Source organism: Tubulanus polymorphus, chromosome 2 (genome assembly GCF_964204645.1).
Source record: "Tubulanus polymorphus chromosome 2, tnTubPoly1.2, whole genome shotgun sequence".
Lineage (NCBI taxonomy): Eukaryota > Metazoa > Nemertea > Palaeonemertea > Tubulaniformes > Tubulanidae > Tubulanus > Tubulanus polymorphus.
This window is the reverse complement of record NC_134026.1, coordinates 9,616,696-9,641,988: the sequence shown is the minus strand read 5'-3', so window position 1 is coordinate 9,641,988 and position 25,293 is coordinate 9,616,696. Positions and strand designations below refer to the sequence as shown.

At 37.8% G+C, this 25,293-nt stretch overlaps 1 protein-coding gene across 3 annotated transcripts in view; it reads right to left on the bottom strand.

The window, feature by feature from the left end:
* The window catches only part of LOC141898392 (uncharacterized), a 141,766-nt gene that overhangs the window by 30,028 nt on the left and 86,445 nt on the right, over positions 1 to 25,293 (bottom strand). Inside the window, exons 3-4 of one of the 3 annotated variants that reach the window (XR_012618551.1) lie at positions 22,322 to 22,398; positions 22,179 to 22,230 (exon numbers count right to left, since the gene is read on the bottom strand). The exons of 1 other annotated variant lie outside the window; for it this stretch is intronic. The gene's annotated coding sequence lies outside the window, so the exon portion shown is untranslated. Of the gene's footprint in view, positions 1 to 22,178; positions 22,231 to 22,321; positions 22,399 to 22,775; positions 23,236 to 25,293 lie in introns of those variants that run through there. One more of the 3 variants, XR_012618549.1, reaches the window with a different exon arrangement.

Genomic DNA, 25,293 nt, shown 5'->3' with positions numbered 1-25,293 from the left:
CACTTCGAGGCTGACACCAGGATCTGTCTACATGCAAAGGATGCAGACAGGTCAAATGTTAGAGATATCATAATCCGTGCTTCAGACACTGATATAGCCATAATAATGATACACCATGCAAAAACTTTCAAAGCAAAATTATGGATGGATGTCGGAACGAGCAGTAGTAACAATCGAAGATATATTTGTATTTCTGACATTTCAAAAGACATTGGAGAAACGATGTGTGATGCTTACAGACTACACATCTGCATTTACCAGAAAAGGCAAAATAAGGCCTTTCAGACATCTCGAAAAAAATGAGAAAGTACAAAAAGCATTTGCTTCCCTCTGCTATGAAGAAAGTCCAACCAGCAGCACCATAAAAGCCATTGAACACTTTACCAGCTCAATGTATGGATCCAAAAAGGATGAAAGAATGATCATCGGTTTCAAGTTGTTCTCAAAGCGTATGGACCAAAACCAGGAGGAAATAATCCATTGGGTAATTTAAAAGGGGTTGATGGATCCAACATTCCACCATGTCTGGCTGAACTTACACCCCACATACAAAGAGTATCATTTGTCACTCGCATGTGGCACAGCGCTGATAGATGCCAGCTCGTTCAAAATCCAAAAGAGAACGATGGATGGTATTTGGACAATGAAAGGTATGATCTGGTGATGTTTCAAGGTAATCAATGTCCGGAAAATCTCATTGACAATAGTGACCTTGCGAGTGACGACGTAGGTGATGATGAATCTGAAGTTTATGAACCGGATAAGAGTGATTCATCTTCAGTCGAAGATGAATCCGATGATGACTGAGATTTATTGATGGATTATGATACTGATTTAATAGTTTTCAGTTTACTAATATATAGCTGAAGCAGAATAAACAATTAGCGGTTCAAAGTCTATAGACAGCTACAAAATTTTAAGTTTGACCGAGACACCCTATCTAGATCAAGATTTTTGTAAATATATCAAAAATTGAGAAATGTCAAATCACGAGGTGGCCCTTTAATGGCACAGTAGGTTACTGAAACCAAGCAATATTTTTGGGCTTGTCTGACAAATATACACTGTGTAAAAGGATTGATTATTAATTGCAAATTTTAGTTACATGAAAAATTGAAAGAAACTATGCAGAAATAAACACTTGTTCTTAAATTTGGTTTACTGTTTAATTAAATCATTGATTGGAGAGTTATGGAAGGAAAACCGTTGATAAAAGATGATTTTTCTCAAAGGGGGGCATTAGGGGGTTTTAAGTGTGTCTTAAGTGGGGCTAGGCACGGAAAATCTCGTCTTAAGTTACATTTTCTGAATCAGCACATAAAATACTATGATTCTGAGGTAGAATCAGACCTGGACACAAACTGTTGATTAAAAGTGCCCTAGGCCCCCGAAAAAAAGGGGGTCTTAAGGGACCCTAGGCACAGAAAATTTCGTCTTAAGTTTTGATTTTATTTCAGGTGGCCCATGCCGTACTGATTTACGTTGAAATTAATGCTGGACAAAAACTGTTGATTAAAACGATTTTTTGGGAATTTTTGGGGGCCCACCTACCCCCCGCAGGCACGGCTTTGAAACTTAAGACGTTCCTTTCCTAAGTAGATATGGGCCAACCTTGACATTCCACACCTCAAACCTTCTTGGCTAAAACTGTTGATTAAATGTGGGCTAGCTCCTGGACTACCTGGATGATAAAATTCTACACCTCACAATCAAATGAGATCAAACATCTTGCAGGGATTAGTGTCGTTAGAAATGTTATCGCAGCAATTAAAGCGCAACGAGATGACGCGAATTCTTGTATTCTTTCAAGAACAACAGATTTCTTTGGCGATCCATTGACACGTTCTGCTAGTGCCACTGGTGATTCGAGTAACGAACGCGAATTGAGGCGTAAAGATGAAATTCTTCATTCATTAAAAAGAAAGCCCATTGACCCTGTATTGTTTTTCGACTACATGAATGCCTGTCTAGATAAAGTTGTGATAGTTCTAGAGACAGTATGCACGATATTTCAGTCTTGCCATCACGCCAGATCTAATTGTTGAGACTGAGTCTGCAAGATCACACAATATTGATTCGGAGGATATAATGGGAATGTTTAGTGCTGCCAAAAAGAAAGCACCAAATGCAACAATGGCTTTTCTCTCGTCTAAGCTGAGATCCCAGAAAAATGGTGTTTGGGATTTTCTAGATAATTTGGAGATGTCTGAGCGCAGTGAAATGATAAAGTTTGCTATTACTTGGGCAAGAAAGTCAAATACCGAGAGTCCTAAGAATGCTAAGAAACTTTTAGATGAAATATCAGTGCGGCAGGGTCGTAAGACTAAAAAGCGTCTTATGTCAGATCGGAAAAAATTACAAAAAAAGTACGTGACACCCCGTTAGACGAATTGGAATCTGAATTCAGTGATTTGGACTCTGACCAACTTTCTGATCTAATAAGTGTGCTATCTGGTGACTGCGTTGGAAAAGATGTAAGCCATGTTTGGCATGACACTGACAAAAACACAAAAGTTATATATCACGGAAAGATGGAGAAATTTAAAACGAGAAAAAGACAGGGCATTGCAATTGGTATTTACGTTGTGTGTTACTGGGGGGAGGGAGAGAATTATGAAGATGATGGAGAAGACTTTGATCCGACCAAATACGAATTGGCAGTAGATTTAATCTTGGGAGATCTTGTTATGTTGTAACTATATGTGGAAGTGATAGAAACTAGAATTTTAATCTTTAATAAGTGAATATCTGAATTAAAATCAACCCGAATTAAGCGTGTTATACTGTATCCATGTATTAATATAACTACAAATCTTGTGTTATCTTTCAAAGTATCTTTACAGCGATCTCCTTGCAAGATTCTATGTAAAAATATCAAGTATTTCCAAAGTTATGGAAGTTTATATATTCGGCTCCAGCCGAGTGATAAATTTTTAATTAATATATCTTAATTGATCTGTATTACATGTATATATCTGTATCTCTATAATTCTTGTATAATCCTTTTAAGTATCTTTACAGCTATCTCCTTGCAAAATTTTATGTAAAAATATCAAGTATTTCCAAAGTTATGGAAGTTTATATATTCTGCTCCAGCCGAGTGATAAATTTTTAATTAATATATCTTATTTAATTGATCTGTACTACATGTATATATCTGTATCTCTACAAATCTTGTATAATCCTTTTATGTATCTTTACAGCTATCTCCTTGCAAAATTTTATGTAAAAATATCAAGTATTTCCAAAGTTATGGCAGTTTATGTATTCTGTTTCGGCCGAGTGATAAAATTTTAATTAATGTATAGTAATTAATTAATCAATTACAAAGACAGAAGTAATTATGATATCCAGATAATAATTATATATTCTTATAAAGCATGTTCTTAACTATTATCACTGTAAATTTTGTGCAGAAATATTAAATAGTTTAGAAGTAATGAAACTTTTGCCTTGCGTTTTACACGGTTTTATCAGTTTTCGATCACGCTTACCCTTCTGTTTATCAGTTAACAAAAGGGTAAGATTTTCGGCCGTTTTTCAATCTCCAAATTTACATAATTTCTTTCATACTTGAGCTACGGGGATGAACAAGATATCCCTGAAAAGGTATTTTTTAGCTCTTTCCAGCTGTATAGGATTCAATTCAATTGGACCACTTTGAAATTTTCTGCCACATACCTACAATCGTCATTGGATTCAGATGATAATCCGGATGAATCAGGTGATGAGGATCGTGACCCCGAGGATTTTGAGAACGAATCGGACATCCACACGGATTCTGAGGATGATATAAATTCTGATGAGGAAATAGACCCTCCTATTCAGCCAGTGAATGATGATGGGACCCCCGTTACTGTTGATGATATTGTGTGGGACAGCCAATGTATTTCTCATGATCCCCAATTTGAGGAATATATGCTAGATCCGGCTTTCACTCACGGACTTCCGATTGATGCCGAACCAATCGATTACTTCAAAACGTTTGCTGGTGATGACTTTTTTGATATGTTTTCCGCAGAAACTAATAGATATGCTGCATTCAAAAATGCAGAGGGCTTCAAAGATGTTACTGCAAATGAAATGAAGACTTTTTAGGTGCCAAAATCATCATGGGTATCAATTAACTGCCGTACTTGATATGTATTGGTCGACTGATGACGCGTTGGGTAATGCGTATATTCAGCGTAGCACGTCCCGTAACCGGTTCAAATCAATTTTGAGGTATATGCATTTATCTGATTCTGAAAATGAGCTTCAGAAAGGACAACCAAACTATGATAAACTGTATAAAGCGAGACCTATCATAAACTATTTCAACGAAAAATTTCTTGCGGGCTGTGTAGCTGATCAAAACCTTTCTGTTGACGAGGCAATGGTGAAATATAAAGGTCGTTCAAGCCTCATACAGTATCAGCCTAAAAAACCCATAAAACGAGGCGTGAACATATGGTGTACGGCAAATTCTCTTACCGGATATATGTATAAGACGCAGGTGTACTCCAGGAAACTTGATGACGGAGTAGTTGAACAAGGACTTGGGTACAAAGCAGTGATGAATGTTACTTCTGATTTACTCGATGAGTACAGACACATTTATTTTGACAATTTCTTTACTACATCTAAACTTGTTCTTGATTTGTATCATAGAAAGACATATTCATGTGGAACTATGAGATCTGACAGAAAGGGTTTTCCGCCAGATATAAAAAACCTAAAAAAGGGGAGACTATGTTTCGGCAAGATGGTCACCTTATGTCTACCTCCAGGCATGCCAAACGTGTAGTGACAATGTTGTCCACAAATTCTAACCCTGTGAGTCATGAAATTGTTCGAAAAAGTAAAACGGGAGAAAATGAAAATATACAAAAGCCCGAACCTATTGTTATGTACAATAAATGTATGGGCGGTGTTGACCTTGCGGACCAATACCGTAGCTATTACTCACTGGGTAGAAAAAGCAAGAAATGGTGGCGCTACATAGCTTACTTCTATTTGCAAGTTGCCATTGTTAATTCATATCTCTGTTATGATAATAATACTGCCATTGTTTTTGAAAAGCCAATGTCCTATCTTGAATATCGCCTGTTACTTGGTAAGCAACTAATCGGTGGTGCCGTAACCCCTGCCAGGCGCAAACAATTGAAGAGGCGACGGGTTGAAAGGACATTAGATGCTGCAAATGTCTCTGGCCACCAGCTTGTGAAGTTTGATGGGCGTAAACAGGTGTGCGTTCATTGCAGTAAGTTGGGTCGCAAAGCTCCGAGCGGCCGTGGTATTGTGTCGTCATTTGGGTGTTCCGTCTGCCAGCAAAACCTGCTTTTACCATTTCCATGCATCAATCATGATGTAAAATGCCAATAGAAATGATATATGATGTATAAACATGATGTTATGATGTATGGTGATTGCTTCAGATATGATAATAAAAGTGAAATTTAAAATGAACTTACCGTAAAAAATTTTTTTCATTAAATTTTGTTACACTTCTTGGCTAAACCACTGAAGGTACTGGATGAACTATCATGTTTTTGGCTCAGATTTTATTTATTCAATACATAGAATCACATTTTAAACATTTATTAATCCATTTGGACATATTTTTCATGGTCATAATTTCAAATGCCTATGACATGTAGAAATCGGTACTTTGGGTGGACAACGCATATCTTTGGGGGTACATATGGTCACAAAAATTTCATCAAATGTGATGCACCAATAGATAGGAAATTAAATTCTAAACGACATATATCTAACTTGTAATGCATGATTTTGAACGGTTTTTCTTTTACGGGCATTTAACTGCAACCAGTAGTCCGAGTTCTGTTAACTCCGATTTTGGCTGGCTGTCGGGGTATGGAATTTTCGAACTGGGCGGCTGTTAAAGGGTTAAGATATATGTCTAATCTAAAGCAAATGGAAACTGTTTATTCAAAGCGAAATGGAAATGTCACCCAGACCGCTACATCCCCGATTATAGCTCTAATACAAATACATCTTTTCAAAAAACATTTGGAATAAACATTAAATGAGCAATGTTCAACTGCAAATCGAGTAAATACCACATCCTCCCTCTGCAGGGACTCGAACCTGATGGCATCCTTACACTCAGCCACGGCACGAACCCCTGCCATAGACGACCATGTGCGCAGTTACATGCGCACTATCTGACCGAAAACTGGCGGCACCAATCAGATTGCTCGTTGTATAATCGTTGAGGCAATTTCAAGGAGGAACTATAAATGGGAAAACCCGGGATAAAATAAAACAGGGTTTCTGCTTGGCTAAAAATCACATCATCTGAACTGCGCACACAGTCGATTGTGGCAGGGTTTCGTGCCGTGGCAATCTCGATGCCATCAGGTTCGAATCCCTGCCGGGGGAGGATGTAAATACCAAGGCAAATTATGTAATTGATTCCCAATGATAATATTTTTAACAATCTATATTTAATTAGTATTTTGGAGTTCTTATCACTCACATCCATACGTGTTTGAATGTTTTTTCTAATGACTACTAACCCAAAAGTAATTATCTAATTTAATCAATTCAATGACAATAATTTTGGATTAGAGATCTTATCACTAGCTCAAACCTATATATATGTATATGTATGCGTGTGCGGGTGCGGGTACGGGCACGGGCACGGGTACGGGTACGGGTACGGGTACGGGTAAGTAAGTATATATATATAAGTAAGTAAGTAAGTATATATATATATATATATATAGGTTTGAGCTAGTGATACAAAGCTGATGGGTGTCGTGGTGCTATTATAACAGATCTACAGATGGAAAATCCGATGGAAACAGTGGACCATAACCATATCGCCGATACCACTGCCGTAGCAGTCACCAAAACAAGATTGGCGATAAAGAAAATTGCATCAGATGCGACCGCAACTAATCCAGTCCAAATATATAGCAGGGTTATGGCAGAAGTTGATGATGATGGTGTCAGGGCTCGAATGGCAAGGGAAGAAGTTTGCAAAAGGTCAATTTGTCGTGAAAAAAGGAAGAATCTACCTAAAGAGCCGCAAAGTCTCGAGGAACTAGTCATCAAAGGAAAATGGACTTCTACCTCCCTTGACGATGGACAAGAAGAACAATTTTTACTCTACGACAACAGAACCACAGGGCGGCGAATAGTTATATTTGCAACAGAAAATGGTATTGGGAAATTGGGAGAAGCAAGAGCATGGTTCATGGACGGAACCTTTTCGATGGCCCCACCATTATTTGAACAGGTTTACGTCATCCTGGTGCCACTCGGAGAAACTGCAATTACAGCCGCGTATTGTCTACTTGAAAGGAAAGATGAATCCACATACCAGGAGATGTTACAGATCTATCTTAATCTAAATTAAACAATTTACAGATAAAATTTAAAATTCTTTCAATTAATTAACTACAAGCTAATACCTCGGATTTAAAGATTTTGGCGCTAAATAGAATACGTTATGGATCAGGGAATACGGCATGTGGGATTTTGGACAGTGGGATTATGTCCTGGGTTCAATAGTGAATCGTAAACTCGGTGTCCCTGAATTTGGTTTTATTAGTAGCTATGATTTTGTATTATTAGTAGCTATGATTTTGTATATTTAACTGAAACCCACCTCGACGATGTTGATGGAAATCTAACCAGTGATTTACCCGGTTCGTATGTGTCACATTTTAAAAACAGGAAAAAAATTTCGAAAAGGAGTTCAGGTGGAGCCGGTATCATTTATAAGAGTTGTTTAGATAGTAAGATTGAACCGAATATTCGATTGAACCATTATCAACTGACTGCCCTTTTATATCCTGGTACTGCTTGGATAAAAGTTTCTTTAACTTTGACAAAAATGTACTTTTAGGTGTAGTTTATATTCCCCCTGAAACAAGTAAATATTATTCGAATAGAGCAATAAGTGAAATAGAGTTAGAATTATTACAGCTAATGATTGAAAATGATTTTAATTTACTAATTACGGGTGACTTTAATGCTCACACTTTGTGCATGCCAGATTTTATAGAGCCTGATAATCAGATAATATACGATAATTTACACCCCTCTGTTGATTCACAGCTTTTATTTAGCTTAGACATTCCGACTGTAAGAAACAATCAGGACAAAAGAACGAATAACACTGGCTATCAGTAAATTGATTTCTGTAAGAATCATTCATCAATTATACTCAATGGCAGATGTTCTAGAAATTCTAGGGACCCTACTATTGCTGATAATGAGAACAATGAGCAAGCCATCAATTAGATGGGACAATAGAAGATCGGATCAGTTTTTCGCGACAGTAGAATCAAGATTATATGACATTGGCCTCAATGATTCACTTTGGGATGGATTGCAGGACCTAAGTAGTCAGTCTCTAAACAAAATAAACGAACTCATTGATATGTTTGTATCTTCTCAGTTGTTAAGTGCCAAAGAATGTAACTTGCATTGATTGCATGGCATAATGAGTATTATTAGATTTTCCACAACCACGAAAGAAATAATTGATCGGGTTTTGTTCAGATTATCAGAAAATTGAGAATAAATACAGCGTTGTTGAATTTACATCGGAGCAACAGTTGATATTGTCCCCACCAAATGGGTATTCGATGGAAAAACAATGTGCTTTTGGCCACCTTCTGGTACCAATAAATCGGTGTCTCAAATGGTGAAGGACTGTGACTTTGCAAATATTAGATCCTGGAATGTGTTTAATGTAAGTGTGCGGGCCGTCACTGGTAAGTAAAGCAAGATTAGGGATTAATGAAATGTTTAGTGACATATTTACTCTGATACTAGAATAATTTCCTCAATGTATAGTTTATGGTTTGCAGGCGACTAGGGAAAGGCCACAAAAATGGTGCAAAAAGCTGAAAAACAATCTGATGTCTACAGCAGAGACATTGATGGTCCCCAAAAAAGTGCAGCACAAGGTATTTTCAATTCTTTAAAATGATGTGAATCAAATTCTACTAATCTATTCCAACAATCATATGACAGTTCACACATTGTTTTTCTTATCACAGAGGGTTATTTACTTAATATTCAATTTCAGACCCAATCCTAGTGTTTTTACGGACTCAGAATCCAGTGCCGGTGATGAATCCCCAGTCTTGTCACCCTGAGTTGATTCACTGCATGTTGAGCCATCAACATCGACACCAAAAAATCGTCCCTCTTTACCACTCCCTCCATCACCCCCTATTTCGTTAAATCTATGTGGAACTGTTGTTGATACCAGTACAAGTTCTGTATCAGTTGGTGAGTATGCAGATTTTTTCCCCTTTGATTGATCAAACGTCGAACAAATCAATTACATTTTTAACAAATATTTATTTCTTTTAGAAAGGAAACTTGATAAAATTTTGGAGCTTTTAGTTTAAATTAATTCAGAACAAAAGCGCCAAAGTAAGGCACTCACTAGATTAACAAAAACGACCGAACGGAAGTTGCCAAATTACCAGATGACATAGAACTACCTCTTGATGAGAAAGCGCATTTTGATTGGCTTGAGGGGAGACTTGCAGCCAGGTTATCAGAGAAGGGCTAGTAAGTAGTTATATAATTATATATGTGAGGTTCTATATCAACATGGGAGCTGCTCAGAAATGAAGAAAAATCAAGCAAACTTGAAGAATTGAAACCAATCTTTTTACGTTCTAGATAGGGTACCTTAGTTTGTATTCTGCGCAAACGACTACAGAGTCCACAAAGTCAATACTGAAGACCATGCTTTCCAATAAACTGGCAGGAGCTGGGGAGAGCACTGGAAACAGCCTTTAACTCTTGTGATGGACCGGTAAGTCCGGTATCCTGCTTTTACTGACTCCAAATCCGTATTTTAGTGACCCCGTATCGTGTGGGGATTCTTTTGTTCTCTTTTTGGCGTGGTAATAAAAGAAAGAAGACGTTAGGTAAATCTCGGCGTGGTTTTTGATTAATTTAGAGGTTCTGTGGAAACGATTATTCCCCCTTTCTTGATTGAGCCAACAAAAGATGAGATTTCACATTCTGTTTTTCACGATTCGTTTATTCATACATTTTATTGTACAGATGTATGAACAAAATTTCTTTCGAATCAGATAAGCTTAGAGTACAGCGCGGTGGAAACCAGCACACCGGGATCGATATTGTCGCTAATTCTATGTATTGCACCCGGGTTCTTGGACATTCTAAGAATACAATAATTCGGTCCAGATGTAGGACCACAGATACTGGAAGTTTTATATCCCTAAAAGATGGGTCACATAACCACAAATATGTTTCAGAGTAGAATAGCAGAAAATATAGATTCAGTTTTTAGATTGCAGTTCGAGCCTACAGTTATCATTTCTCACGCTCTCTAAAGCTCCGGTCCTGGGACACGTAACACAAGGGAGAAAACCCTTCGAAAAACTACATGGTGCCGTGACCAGGATTGCCCACGAAGAAGTATTGAACACAACGCAATGTCAAACTAATTCATGTTTACAAGGAAGAGATCAAAAGACAGAATAGATGAAGTCAAGCAACTACAGAATAGAAGAGAACTGATCAGGCGAGGTTTCGACTGCGAACACGATGGAGCGGAAAATCTAATCAAATCCGGAAGTACAACCGAAGATAAAAAATTCGCAATTGCAGCCAGCTTGGAGGAGATGAAAACAAGTCACCAGAAAGGAGGTGACTTGGGAGAAATGTTAGAGGCTTTAGATGAAAAGCAGTATGAAGCCGAAGTACAAGAAGCCAGAATTCGAAGAACGAGAGAAAGAACAGCTCTACTGAAGATAAAATCATTCATGGAAATTGGCGTAGGGTCCACTTCAAAAGCAGAAAACACGGACCAACCCAAAACAGCACAACTACCGAAATTAAGATTACCGACCTTTGATGGTACCTTTACAAAATGGTCAGCATTTTGGGGTACAATAACAGCGGATGTACTACGCGTCTCTCAGTGAATTTCACAACAAAACAAACGGGGACATCAGATCACTGGAGAATTTAGGAGTCAACGTCGACGAATGCACGGCATTCATAGTTCCAATCATAGAAAGAAAATTACCAAAATTCATTCGCGACAAAATGGGCACTAGTCAGCAAGATAAGAAATTCGATTTGCATAAATTTATGGATGGATTAACCAAACAACTAGATGATTTAGGAGAACGTGGAGAGGCTGAGCCAGAAAGGCAGGGCCGAGATCGACTCCGTGCATCAGTCAGTCAATTCGCAGGAATTACAAACTTCAACAACCGCAGATGTAAATTTTGCGGCAAAGAACACGCACACAATAACTGCCCAGTAGCAGTTGAAGAAAAACGGAAAATCGCCGTGAGTAAACATTTATGCTTTACCTGTCTAGGCGGGAGCCATCGAGCCCACGAATGTCGGTCCGAGAAGAAATGCATGAAATGTGGCAACAAGCACCACACCAGCTTACACATTGAATCAAATAAACAGAGAACAGAGAGCAACACCACTTGCTGTGCCGTCCCGTCAAAAAGACGAACCGAGTCACACATTCAAAACCAAATCAAAGACCAGTCGAAAGATTCGGTCATTTCGATAGAAAATATTGAAGATACGGCAACGATTCACAGCCAATCCAACCGTATCCCACCCAGAGAAAGCGTCAACACAATCATGTTGGAAACGGGTTACGTAACAGTATCGAAAGGCGAAAATAGTATGAAAGCAGGGCTCATGTTTGACAGAGGGAGCATGATGTCCTATGTAAGACGAGACTTAGCAAAAAGTCTAGGGTTAGAAACCCTAAATAAACAAGAGATGTACGTACTCGGTTTTGGAGGGCACACATCGATGAAAAAATATGATGTAACGAACATAAACATACATCGACTTCGTCAACTAAAATCGCCGCGTGTATTAAAAACTACTTTTTCCGTAATTGTGTTCAACGGAGCGAGTTGCTCAGTGTGCACCGTCAGGATTGCTTATTTGATGTAAGTTGCTCGAATTTACTTCATACTGAAAATGCGAATTTGCCATTCAACTTCTGCCAAAGATCAGAAAACTATTGTTGCATTCGCGCCGCTAAAAGAGTTTCGCGCCAAAACTAGCATCACACTATTGCCGAGTGTGTTCATGGCACAGTGCAGTTCGCGTACTCGTCATAGTTTGCGTGCCTGTGATGTATGTAGCTTTCGGTAATTAGTTTGACTGAATAAATGCACTTCCGTTTTGAGTACAATGAATGGCGTTGTAGTTCATTGATAATCGGTCAGGAAACGTCACATTGGCGACGAGGAAATCTTAATATCGTTCTCCATCCGAGTGTAGAAGGAATGAGTATGGCTTCTGCATATATCGGTTCGATAAATGAGTATTCTCCGCAAAAGGAAGAATGGAAAAACTACCAATGTAGACTCGAGGCGTGGATGAGGGTAAATAAAATTGCAAATGAAAGCAAAACGGACGTCCTTCTATCAATGATTGGACCTGAAACTTTCGAACTTTTGGTAAATCTAACCATGCCAAAGGCTCCTTCGGATGAAAAATACAATGATCTCACAGCCTTGTTAGAGGCCCACCACAAACCTCCATCCACAACAATGGGTGAACGGTACAAATTTAATATGAGGCGCCAGTCCTCGACAGAGACTTTGTCAGAATACATTGTAGCGCTGAAGAAACTTGCTTTGTCGTGTGAGTTTGGAGGATCCCTGGAGGATCAACTCTGAGATCGGTTTGTCGCTGGAATTAGAAGCGAACCAATCCGCAAAAAACTACTTGGTTCGTCAAAATTAGTTTGGAAAGACGCATGTAAGGATGCCCATGCTATGGAAACGGCATCCCTGGTGTCAAAGGAGATGTCAGTCGGGTCGACTTCAAATCCCAGTGAAGGCGATGTTAATATGGTCAAATCGCGTACCGGTAATAATAATAATAACTTTGGTAGAAAGCCGCAGATTAATCAACAGTGTTATCGTTGTCACGGAAACGGACATTTAGCGGACAGTTGCAGATTTCGTGGATAAGCATGTCACAAATGTCATAAAACTGGACACATTGCGAAAGCGAGTCGTACAAATTTGAAAAACACTGATAGGAGAAAAACAGCCGCTCGTGTCGACATTCGTACAAGCAGATCGTTTCATGGTGGTGCTACTTCGTATCTTCAAGAAAATTCTGTTGCCGATACAGATTATGATTACAACACTAGTTTTGACGACTTGTACACCGTGAATGGTCCAACTGGCAATTGTAATAATGTAAATGTTGATATTTTTGTCAATGAGGTTAGAGTTAATCTTTTGGTAGATACAGGCGCATCAGCCACAATTTTTCCTGAGAGTTTATATAAAGAGAAATTTTCTGACATAAAATTGTCAAGGTCAAATGTAAAACTTGCTAGTTACTCAGGTGAAAATATCACTGTGTTAGGTTCTTTTCAGGCTTTGGTTGAGTATAAAGGTCAGAAATACTATCTGCCTGTCATTGTTGTAAAGGCGGTGAACAAGCCTCCTCTTTTAGGCAGAAATTGGCTTAGCATTATTAAACTAAACTGGTCTGAATTATTCTCTGTAACTTCATTTGATGTCAATGATTATAAAGGTCAAGTGTCGATGAGTACAGAGATATTTTTCAAGCTCATAAAGAGCCAATCAAGGGTTACACTGCAGAGATAGAACTTAAACAGGAAACCGATGGTATATTTTTCAGAGCTAGACCTATACCGTATGCATTATTAGACAAGGTAGAAAACAATCTTAAAAGATCTGTTGAAATGAATGTTATGAGTAGAGTTGAGACTAGCAAATACTCAAGTCCAATTGTAGTTGTCCCAAAGAAGGATGACAATGTGAGAATTTGTGGTGATTTTAAGGTGTCTATCAACAATTTGATAGATAGTGATCCTTATCCCCTGCCAACACCAGAGGACATTTTCTCAAAACTAAATGGTTGTAAATACTTTTCAAAGATCGATTTTTCAAACGCGTATCTTCAATTGGAATTATCTGATAAGTCCAGAGAATTATGCATTGTTAATACACATTTGGTCTTTTTAGGTACAACCGTTTACCATTTGGAGTTAAAACATCTCCAGCTATTTTTCAGAGATTTATGGACAAACTGCTCGTAGGTATTCCGCAGGCAGCAGCAAGCCAAGACGATATATTGCTTGCTACTGTTACTGCATTAGAACATGTGAGATTGTTGAGAGAAATTTTTAGTAGATTACGTAAACATAATGTTACTGCAAGTTCTACAAAGTCTCGGTTCTTTGTACCTGATGTAGAGTATTTAGGTCACAATGTAGATAGTGAAGGTATTCATCCAACATCCAAGAATGTTGAAGCTATACATGCAGTACCTAGTCCTAGTAGTGTTTCTGAGTTGCGTAATTACCTTGGCATGTTGAATGATTATGGTAAATTCTTACCAAACTAGAGTCCAATGGGCACGACTGAACTATTGGTCTTTACCTGATGTACTTGTCAGACTAGGTTAAGCTCAAGGGAGAGTAGTGAGCTCGATTGATTTGAAAAGCGCATTTCATGCATTACCCTGTCCGAAGAATCTCAGCAGTATACAGGAATGTGTCCGCATCCTGGTTCTTCAACATACGTTTACAGGAGATTACCTTGAACAGGTCGCCAGCGTGTTGGCAAGAGAAGATAAATGACCTGAGATACCGGATAAAGATGATTTTTGTGTAGCAATTCATGATGATATCATTGTCTTTTCCAAATCAAAACGAGATCATTAAACATTTACAGAGTACTTTTTCAGTTTTAGCTAAGTATGGCTTGCAGATTTCTTTGAAGAAATGCAGATTATCACGGTCTAGAGTTACCTATGTCGGTCACGTTATTTGTATCACAAATGACGGAACCATTAATGTTCGTGCAATGGGTGACAAATGCAGCGCCATCAGGCAAATGAAGATTCCACGCAACCCAAAGGAAGTTAGAAGATTTATGGGAGCTGTCAACTATCTGGCAATGTATGTGCCTAATCTTCAACGTTATTTAAAACCATTTTATTGTCTCACTAGGAAAAATTTGAAATATATATGGACAGAAGAACATGAGATCAATTTTGAGAAAATCAAACAATTACTTGTCTCGCCTCCAGTACTGTGTGCTCCTCAAGGAGATGGGGAATTTTACTTGTATTCAGATACTAGTAAAGAAATGACGGGAGCATCTTTATTTCGGAACATTAATGGTCAAGAGAGATTAGTAGCATATCATTCCAAGACTTTGCCAAATGCAGCAAAACAATATTCAATCAGTTTTCATTGCTTTGTAGATCATTCAGTGCTGGTGCATATTTTCAAGTCGAAGAAAACACCCACCAACTTTGAGACTTCAGAAGTTGCTTGAATGCCTATCGTTTTATAATTTTGATTTAGCATATTGCAAGAGATCGGATTTAGTTTTGGCAGATTTTCTGAGGTCGGCACAAGTTGACGATGATGAATTTGACAAGATAACACCAAATACATTTTCATTACAGGATGTTGGAAAGGCTTATCCTTTCAAAGCTATGCCTACAGAGAGACCTGTCACTAGAGAACAACAGATACAGGTCAATCCTATTGTTTCAGGAAAAGTTCAGAATACTAATCGACAAAGCGTTCTCACGGAGATTCCGGGGAGTGATCAGAGTCCAGAAGGAAATTGCGGAGTGGATCAGCCAGACAGAGCAGAAATCCGTGAGAAACCAATTTTACCTTTCAGTTTGAATTTACCGAAAAACTAATTTGCAGGTGGACCCATTGTTCGGAAGTAAGGAATCAAGGTATCGAGGAAGAAGTTAGGTCTGATAACTCCTGAGTTTATCAGAAAACCTGAACCCTTGATTACGGAGATAGAGGAACTGATGGCCAAGCACATTCCACAGCAACAAGAATTCAACCGAATATTGAAAATAATCAAACAGAAAATCATTCGTGATTATATGAATCTTATTCTTCCGTATGATGTACAACAGTTTCGACTACCCCAAAAATGTGATCCACACCTTAAATCAGTTTACGATTACCTTGAACACAATATTTTACCTGCAGATAGGAAAGCTGCTCGAGTTATCAGATTACAATCTTAACAGTTTCTTCTTTGTAATCACTTGTTGTTTAGATTGATTATGTTGACAAAGCCAGGAGAGTTTTGTCTCCAGCTTGCTGTAACTGAGAAGTTCATTGATTTGCTTATTTGCAGATATCATGACTCTGAGATCAGCAGTCATCAAGGTTGCATGAGAACTTATCTAATATAATCTAATGTAAATCATCTAAGAACGTATATCTCACGAACGGACCAAGGACATCAACGAGGATCCCTGTTTGGCATGGCCGCCCCTTGTACACTTGTACTGACCGAAGAGTTGTAAAGGATCATTTTCAGATTCACTAGTCTGTAACTTGTTTTAAGTGTTTCTTGGAAATTTCTGTAATAAGACTGTGCACGTGCATCAATGGGACTATAATGATAACATATTTCAATGAGTATTTTATGCCAAAATGAATTGATAAATGCTAGGGCAAATTCTTAGATGCATGAACTTTATTCAATGTGTATCTTTTTAGGTTTTGATAGAAGTCATGAAGGAGAAACAACAGTGTAACTGGCTAACTGCTGATGCTAGACTTGACTTCCCATTAGTATAACAATGATATTCAATGTTACCAGTATTAACAATACTTATTATGTGGAATTCGGTGTGTTTCTCATATATGTACATATACATTTTCTGTGTTATGCTAAGATCGAATTATAACTTGTTTTCAGTTCATTCCTATAACTGCCCGGTCTGTTATTGTTAGGCTGATCATGATTTTTAAATAAATTGTCCATGGGCAAAGTGTGGTTTACCTTGAAAGCTAGAGGTTGTTTGGAGTAAGGGCATTGCTTGAAATATCTTTTTAATTCGTGACTTCAAAGTTCTAGAAGTTTATATTATATTTTATCTTTCTTAAAGAATTATTTTGTAGTCAAATAAGACCAAAGATAAACATTTGTTTATGGTCCACGTCCAAAAATTCGTAGGGTACAGGTAGGGGCGGCAGGGAGACTATTTTATATTTTCGAAAAAATATTTTTCACAATATGAAAAAATATTCAAATAAAATTCATACGATGTCACATATCAGAGGGTGGCTGAATAATGAGTCTTGGAAACGAAACCTCTTACAATGTATGGCCGCCGGGGCGTAGTATGAAATCGTTTTAAATCCTAGAATTTACCACTACAATATTCAGACCTTGACCTATACCTATAGTTTGCTGCTTGGTATTTTCAGGTCACAAGAAATTACAATTTATTACAAATTCTATCAAAAATGAAAACACAGCGCTCATCTTCTGCTACGACGATTATTCAGCCTGTTATCATACCAAACATGCATGTACCAAGCTGCGTTACAGCATCACCATATAGTAGTCTGTATGAGCGTGTGTTTGTGTGTGCAACAGTCTAATGTTAAGCACTCCCGCACACGTGGAGGCCTTGTGTAGTAAACGTTTGCTTCACTTCAATCTCAATCAACACAATCACCGGGCATTAAAATGTTACAATACCTATGGCGATATATGAAATAATGATATTCTTATCAGCAATGAGCATTTAAAAATTCACACATACGGCACCTAGTCCAATGAAACGTTCACCATTTATGGCTTTCCCATAATTATTTTAGTAGCGCTGGAATTCCCCGTATATCCCGCTCGTAGAGACGACGCCGCCTATCGAGGTCATGCCAATTTTATACGCAAGAGCTAAGAATGCTAGTGGATTTTTTTCTTAGCTCTAACCCTTTAAAACCAATTGCCTTACAAGCGAATGTTTCATCATAAAAGCGGTCTCCTCATCTTGTTATCTCAATCCATACAGGTTTCGAATTGTCCCAATAGTTAAATGACAAAACAGTACAGATTAATTGCATCTATGTACATTGAGAATACATGATACATTTGATAATTAGAAATGCATGAATGTTAATGAGAATACACCCAATTCCTAATAACTAGGCAACCTCGCCTAGTCATTCACCTTACGTGTAATCCTTATTGGGAACATACATTTGTATTGACAAATTAACAAAGGTTACTTAAAAAGATGTCTTACGACAATGACAGCGCTAACAATCATCAATATCAGGCCTTTAAGTTATATAGTTAAAAAATGATATTTTCCTCATGATATTTTCCCTGGTTTTGCCGAACAATGATGGCCAAAAGGCAGCCGTTTTGATTCCATTCAGGCTAGAGATGGTAAATACGTATAAGTATTGTATAAGATATTCATAATCAGATATCAAGACTATACATAAAATCATTTCAAGAATTTCCAAACAAGAAAACTTGATCGTTTACAGATAAATGAACAATTTGGATCAACAGTAAATGCAATAGCCCATCGGAACTTACATACCAGGTGGCCTTAAGAGTGCAACATCAACGGGTGGAATGGGCCACATGTATTCCCTGGATATCTCTATTCCCATAAATAGAAAATATATTTCAAAACAAATGTTTGTGCAATGTAGCTGAAATACGTTTTTGCAATACATGGCGCAAAGGTATTATGTCAATTCTGAAAATTAATTCACAGTAGTCAGACTAACAAGTACAGTTTCAGAATCTAAGATGGCCACCAGTCAGCCATCTCTAAAGACATGCTGACCTTAAAAAAATAACTAATACATGATATCATCTAACACTCTCAAGTGGAATATCAATGCTCTACATAAAAAATTCATTGTTGTAGGCCAAAATGCACGATTTTCGAATCCAAGATGGCCACCAGTCCACCATCTTGGTGGGCATTATGACATAGATTCATCTAACGTTATGTAATATCATCTAATATTCTGATGTGATCAATGTTCTTCATAGATTACATTCACAGCTGCAGGCCAAAATGAACATTTTGGGAATCAAAGATTGCTGCCAGTCAACAATCTTGGACATTATAAAATAGATTTAGATACCATGGGCATCCCTAGAGGGGACCCCCTTTTTGTATTTTCAAATGTCGATGAACGTCGGCACACAGTCTGCATTTGCTAAATTAGCAAAATAAAATCGATACATGCAAAGTAAAAGGGATACCAGTCTACTTATCAGTCTCAGATTGCACCAGAATGCCCCAGCTTGCACGAAATTTTCAAACATTTTCTGGGGGAGGACCCCCAAACTCCCTCTATTCCTAAAAACGAACTCCCCCCAAAAAAAAATCCTGGGGATGACCATGGATACATACACCATCATTTACCATTCTCATGTGAAAAATCAATGTTCTAAAGTACATCTACCATGATGGGCCGAAATTTACATTTTTGGAATCAATGATGGCTGCCAGTCCAGCCATGTAGAATGCCATTGAGATTCATCTGCTAATAGAAAATGTCATCTACATTCTTGGTGCTACCAATTGTTGGTGCTACCAAGGCATGGATCGTGGACCTCATTGTAATACAGGTACACTTTAAATGTAGAAATGCTCTTTTTTTCCTTCAAATGCCACCTGGAAATACCCCTGGATTGGCCCATGCAGGTAACAAATGATTCAACTGAGCTATAGTGGCTAGTGGTATAAAAAGGTATATGCACAGGATCTAGCAAATCAAAAGCAGGAATAAGGCACCTGTTCACTTTGTGCAGAAGGGTCTCATTGAGGCAACGAAGGAAGCTGGATAAATTTACTAGTAATATCAATAAGTGGAATTTCACAACGCATTTTGAGTTTGGCATCATTTTGACTAAGTTCGTCAATCGATATATTCATATTCGAGCAACAGGAATCAGATTTTCGCCAACTTTTAATGATCGGTTGATCATGTGTGTTATCACACAATCTACGTTTTTTCAACTCTTTAGGAAATGCTTTATCCGTACCATCTTCACATGTTGATATTTTATCTTCTATAGCACCCTTTTTAAGGGTTTCAGCATCTGAATCAGCAGATCCATTATCATCAATATCGGGTTCAGGAACATACAACGAAACATTGTCATCTGCTTTACCTGCCTTCAGTTTCTGTAGTAGAGGTTGACAATCGGATTGTTTTATAAGTACATTATCGAGGCGTAAACTCTCATGGCGAACATTACAGTCATTGAATAGTTCCTCAACCTGACTGTTCAACTGTCGTGCAGCTGCATCGTCAACAATCACCTCTTTAGAGCAATTTCTATGGACTATGCGCAGGTGTCTGTTAACTGTACGCCGTAAACCTGACTTCATCAAGTGCTCCACTAACATGTGATGCTTCTTTTTTTCTTCCTTTAAGCAGAGTTCAATACATTCACACAGATGACACAGGAAAATGCTGCAGTCTTCAACTCGACTGTGATTGCGGCATTTGTACTTATCTGATACATAAACAATGCGGGGATAATCAGGCATCGGATGAGGGGTGTTGAAATCATCCTCTCGCGCTAAATATTGTTTCGCTAAGTTCTTCCTTTTTTTACAATATCGAAGAGGATAATATGTAGTTGGATGCCTGATTATAGGGAATTTTATGGTCACATTAAACTGTTTGTTATCATGTTGAGCCTTAAAATGATTTTCCATGATTTTTAAACTGCAGCAGTTTAACACATTGTCTTGACACAAATTGCAGTACAATTCAGCTCCAGGAATGGCGATTCTGGTTCCCGCGACCATCTTTATCGTATCTTGAATTTTTCCTAAGCATTCTGTATAGACTTCATTCTGAACGATTGTTTCCTTTTCTGGAGAGTGGTTCAGCTTTAAATGCGCCTTCAATAAGTGTTCGGGAGAAGATTCTTCACACATACAAAATGCGCAACGATAAGGTTTAGCATCCATCATGTGTGCATCAATCATATGTTCTTCAACCTGTTTAAACTGACGCATTGTGTGCGAACATTTCTTACACCTGTACGTTGATAGCTGGTCACGTTTCGTTAAAATCACCTCCGGAATGACTAACGGAAACTTGTATTTATCAGGGAAGTGTGATGAGATGGAATACGGACGCTTTTAATTGCCGGATGTAGGCTATTCAATTCAGTCCGTACATCAAAGGTTACCGCAACAGCAGTAAGCTACGCTTATCGAGTGTGTGTTACCAGCTGAACACCAGTCAACATCAACTTTGATTCGGTCGCAGAACAACCCGCAATAGTTTTAGCCCGATAAATGTTCTGCGATCGATACTACGCATGCGCACTGCAGCTCATTGAACAACGTGGAAGTGGCTCTGTATACACATATTTTTCTTTAGAAAATCGGTTGAAATTCAACAATTTCTCGTAAAATTTGTCCAAAAAGGTATGTATTTTCATTCTTCTATATCTCCAAAACCCGGTATCGGAACATTAAGTATTTATATTGTGATTAAAGTCTGTTTTTATGTGTTAAACATATGTTTTTGCCAGTTCGTTCCGATTCCGAATTTAGCGTTATTTGGGCCTTGAAGATGTCAAATATTTCGGCCCAGACTCGCGCAGCTTTCGTTTCTGACGTCATGTTGCTATGTTACGACACAAACATATACACGAAGTATGATCTTTAAAATGTGTATTTACTACATAATAATGTTACTTAATAACGCTTACATTAGGCCTACAAATTATTGTCCCCCATATAAACCAAGTTGCCTAAATAGCATCAGCAATCTCATTTAATTAACCTTTTCTTGTTTTTAGTCATGGATGTTTGTCGATTGTGTGGAAAAAATGCGAAACCTCCGGATCGTCGTCCTATCGATAAAAATAATTTCAAAAGCCATGTGAAGGAGTTGTTCAACATTGATTTTGATGATGATACTGAACAGTACCCGATATATATCTGTAATATGTGTCGTGTCAAATTACAAAAATGGCGTAAGAACAAAAACGTTAAAAAAACTGTCCCTGTGACTATCAAATTAAAACAATGGACATGTAAACCACTGGTCAATTCCAAGTCTGGACGGCGACGTATTTGTAGTCAAAATTTTATCGATCGATTTTCCATAATGTACTGCTGCCATTCCATTTGAACTGAATTTAAATACTCGATGGTTAATCACTTCAGTCATAGCCTTTTCCAAATATATAGTGTTCCTGCGAAGATAATAATAATGATTATTATTTTAACATGTACTTATCTGGATTTTTTATATTATGTTTATATATTATTTTCTGTATTCGTTTATTATTTTATAACCTAAAAGGATTGTATTGATTATAAAAATAAATTTTAAAAAATACCTGTATGTGTGTTTTCTCGTGTTCAGATCGCAGTCTTTGGTCAGCTGAGCCTGAGAAGTACCTATATGAAAAAGAAAAGGAAAGAATAAAGTGCCTGCAATTAGGTGGAAACTATTCCGATATTTCATTGATTCAAAAGGAATAACACTCACTAGAATCGGCCGAATTAGTTGATCCTGATCCAGAGGATTCCCGTAATATTTCCGTATCGATCTGAACCAATTCGTCACTATCAAAGAATAGATCGTCAAAATCGTCATCATTTATAATTTCGTTGACAACCGTTGCCATTTTAATACAGTGGAAAGAACCGATATCACGATTGATAAAACACTATATCCGTCTGAAGCGATGTAGAGAGAATCCCACAATGATAACGAAAAAGTCCAAAAATTTTAGTAGTTTATTCAACGTTTCGTCTATGTCCTAATAGTCATCTTCAGAAATAATGAATAATACAGAAATTATGAGAGATACATACAATCCAGAGACAAAGAGACTAATTCAAGTAATCAGAGATGATACTAACTAAAGGAAAATTAACGTAGAAACAGTTACACGCTAAAACAGATTAAAGAGAAGCAGTTAAGAGACAAACTAGGGGGCACTTAAATTTAAGACAATTGTGAATACAAGTATGGCTCATAATGGCAGAAACATTCTCTGCAAGGCTGGTAGTGCTAGACATAGTCTCTGCACAGCACGTATTCACAAAAATCGGCTCTTCATCATTAGTTAATACCGAGACATTCTCCAAGCTGCTAGCAGTAGCTGAAAATTTTGCGAAACAATCATCATTTGATTTCTTAGGCTGACAAAAACCAGTGCATACAAGCAACATCTGGTCTAATACTGGTTTCAGTGTTTCCAATGCATTTCTATTGACTTGTCCAACTGAAATTATTTTCTTATGAACATCCATGTAGTGCTTTCTCATGTACGTTTCTGTGACACATTTGAAGTGGCAATCTTCACACGTCCATGGTCTTTCGAAATAATTCTCTTTTATGTGCACCATGCCAAGGTGTTCTTTCAAATCACAGGTTGACGAAAACTTCAACGGCACCTTCAGAATACAAAAAGCGCAAGTGAGCATTAATCCATTGTTAGCATGATGAACAGGCGGAAACGACATATCCTGCTAAGTAAAACTTTCCCTGTGTTTCCTCAATAAATGCGTTTCAATTTGATTGTAGCTCTTTGTATTAAACCCACAAACGGGGCAATGATGAATGTGCGTACTGTGATGTATGCTTAACATATGATCTTCCAACTGTCTTGGGCATGAAGTCGCGAAAGAGCAATTTCTGCACATGTATTTACCAATTATATGCTGCCGTTTGCATAGGAAACAGCCACTTTTCTGAATGCTTATCGCTACAGGTTTGATGGCTGGTTGAGTATTTTTCAATTCAACAGTTGTTGCTGTCACCCGCTGACTCCACAAATTTTGCAGGCCGATGGATGGATCGTAGGCGCAAAGGCTCCTTAAATGCAATGCCAGGTGAAAGTGGCTGACCAGTCGAGCTTTACACTTGTGACAAACAAACAATGCATCCTGCACATGGCCATTCAATTGGTGACAGATGAAGTTGCACAAATCAGTTGTCGCAAACCGGCACTGCGGACAAATATGCGTCATTGTTTCTAATTTTAGAATGATATAGTGCTGTCGAACCTCATGATCGGTCATTGTATACTGATCTGCACACATGAACTGACAAGTGATGTCCGGGCGATGTCGCATAATATCTGTCATATTTATTGGTTTGGGACTTTTCGACTTGGCTTTTTTTGCCTTCACTGCCACTGCTGCAGTTTGATCATCATTTTGCTTGGCAATTTCAACTGATGATAACGATGTAATTGGGTAGGGCAGGAAATTTTGGATTGATTCATTGCTCAACTGCTCGGAGTTGACTATATTAATGCACACTTTGTTCACATGGCCGTCTTTGATAGAGTCTGTCAAACTGAGGCCGAATTTGTTTCTAACTTCCGAGATGATTTTATATTCCTTATCATCGGGTACCAAGTCATCGCACAAGCTTATCAACCATTTGTAATTCTGTGTTGTTACATCATTGTTTAACACGCTATTTTTTAAATGTTTATTGATCTAGACCACCATACCCTCTGGCCCTGATAGCTTCCACTTGTTCCCTTGAGAGCGCATCAGTTCACCAACATTGCAATGTAAATCAGACAGTAATTTGTTCGGCTGAACTTGCCTTGGCTCATTTACTGAAAAAAAATCCAAAAAAAATCCAAATCGATGTAAACTCTGTTAAGTTTGAACATGTCATTGATATACTTTCAACTGAACTACGTAAGCTAGATTACGAACAGGTACAGGAAGCCTTAAAGTGTTCTTTGGAACAAGGGGTTTGAGCAGTTAGAACTGCACTATTATCTGGATAGACCCACAAATATCCTTAGTCTGCGTAAATTATCGCTGACCAATTTGGAACTGAAGGATATTCGAAAAATGTATTTAGTTAAAGTTATTTGTAAATCTAAGCATGAAGTCAACTCATCCCACAAAATAGATAGAGAAAATAGATTTGAACTTGTATAAAAAAGATGCGAAGTGTACATGCTTAGTAACTAGTGAGGATCGTGTCCATGCTTGAATTTATGCATTGTACAAAATGTTTTCTATTGATATAGGTAATGTGCAGAACCAGAGTACCTATATCAATAAAAACATTTTGTACAACGCATAAATAATATTGATTATTGGCGCACTGCCCAAGCAGCGCAGCTTATATAAGTACTGTACAATGAATACAAGCAGTTTGCTTTCTCGCTTGCTTTCAGAAAAAAAAGAAATCAGAAAATTTTGACCCAAACAACTTGCTTTTTCTACGTTAATATTTTGTTATTTTGGGCCCTAAATCATGTGTAAATTCGTTGATTCTCGACGTCAACAACGCCATATTGGATGTCAATCAAAGTTTCTAACCCTCCACTGAAATGTCATGACATTAAAACTTTGCAAAAACCACGTTTTCAAACATAACCATCTCTGAAAATGAGGCGTATGTTTGCATTATTTTCATACTTAGCTATTGATTTAAAGATGTTCTGATATTTTTAGGTGGTAATTAGTGCGGAAGCATGG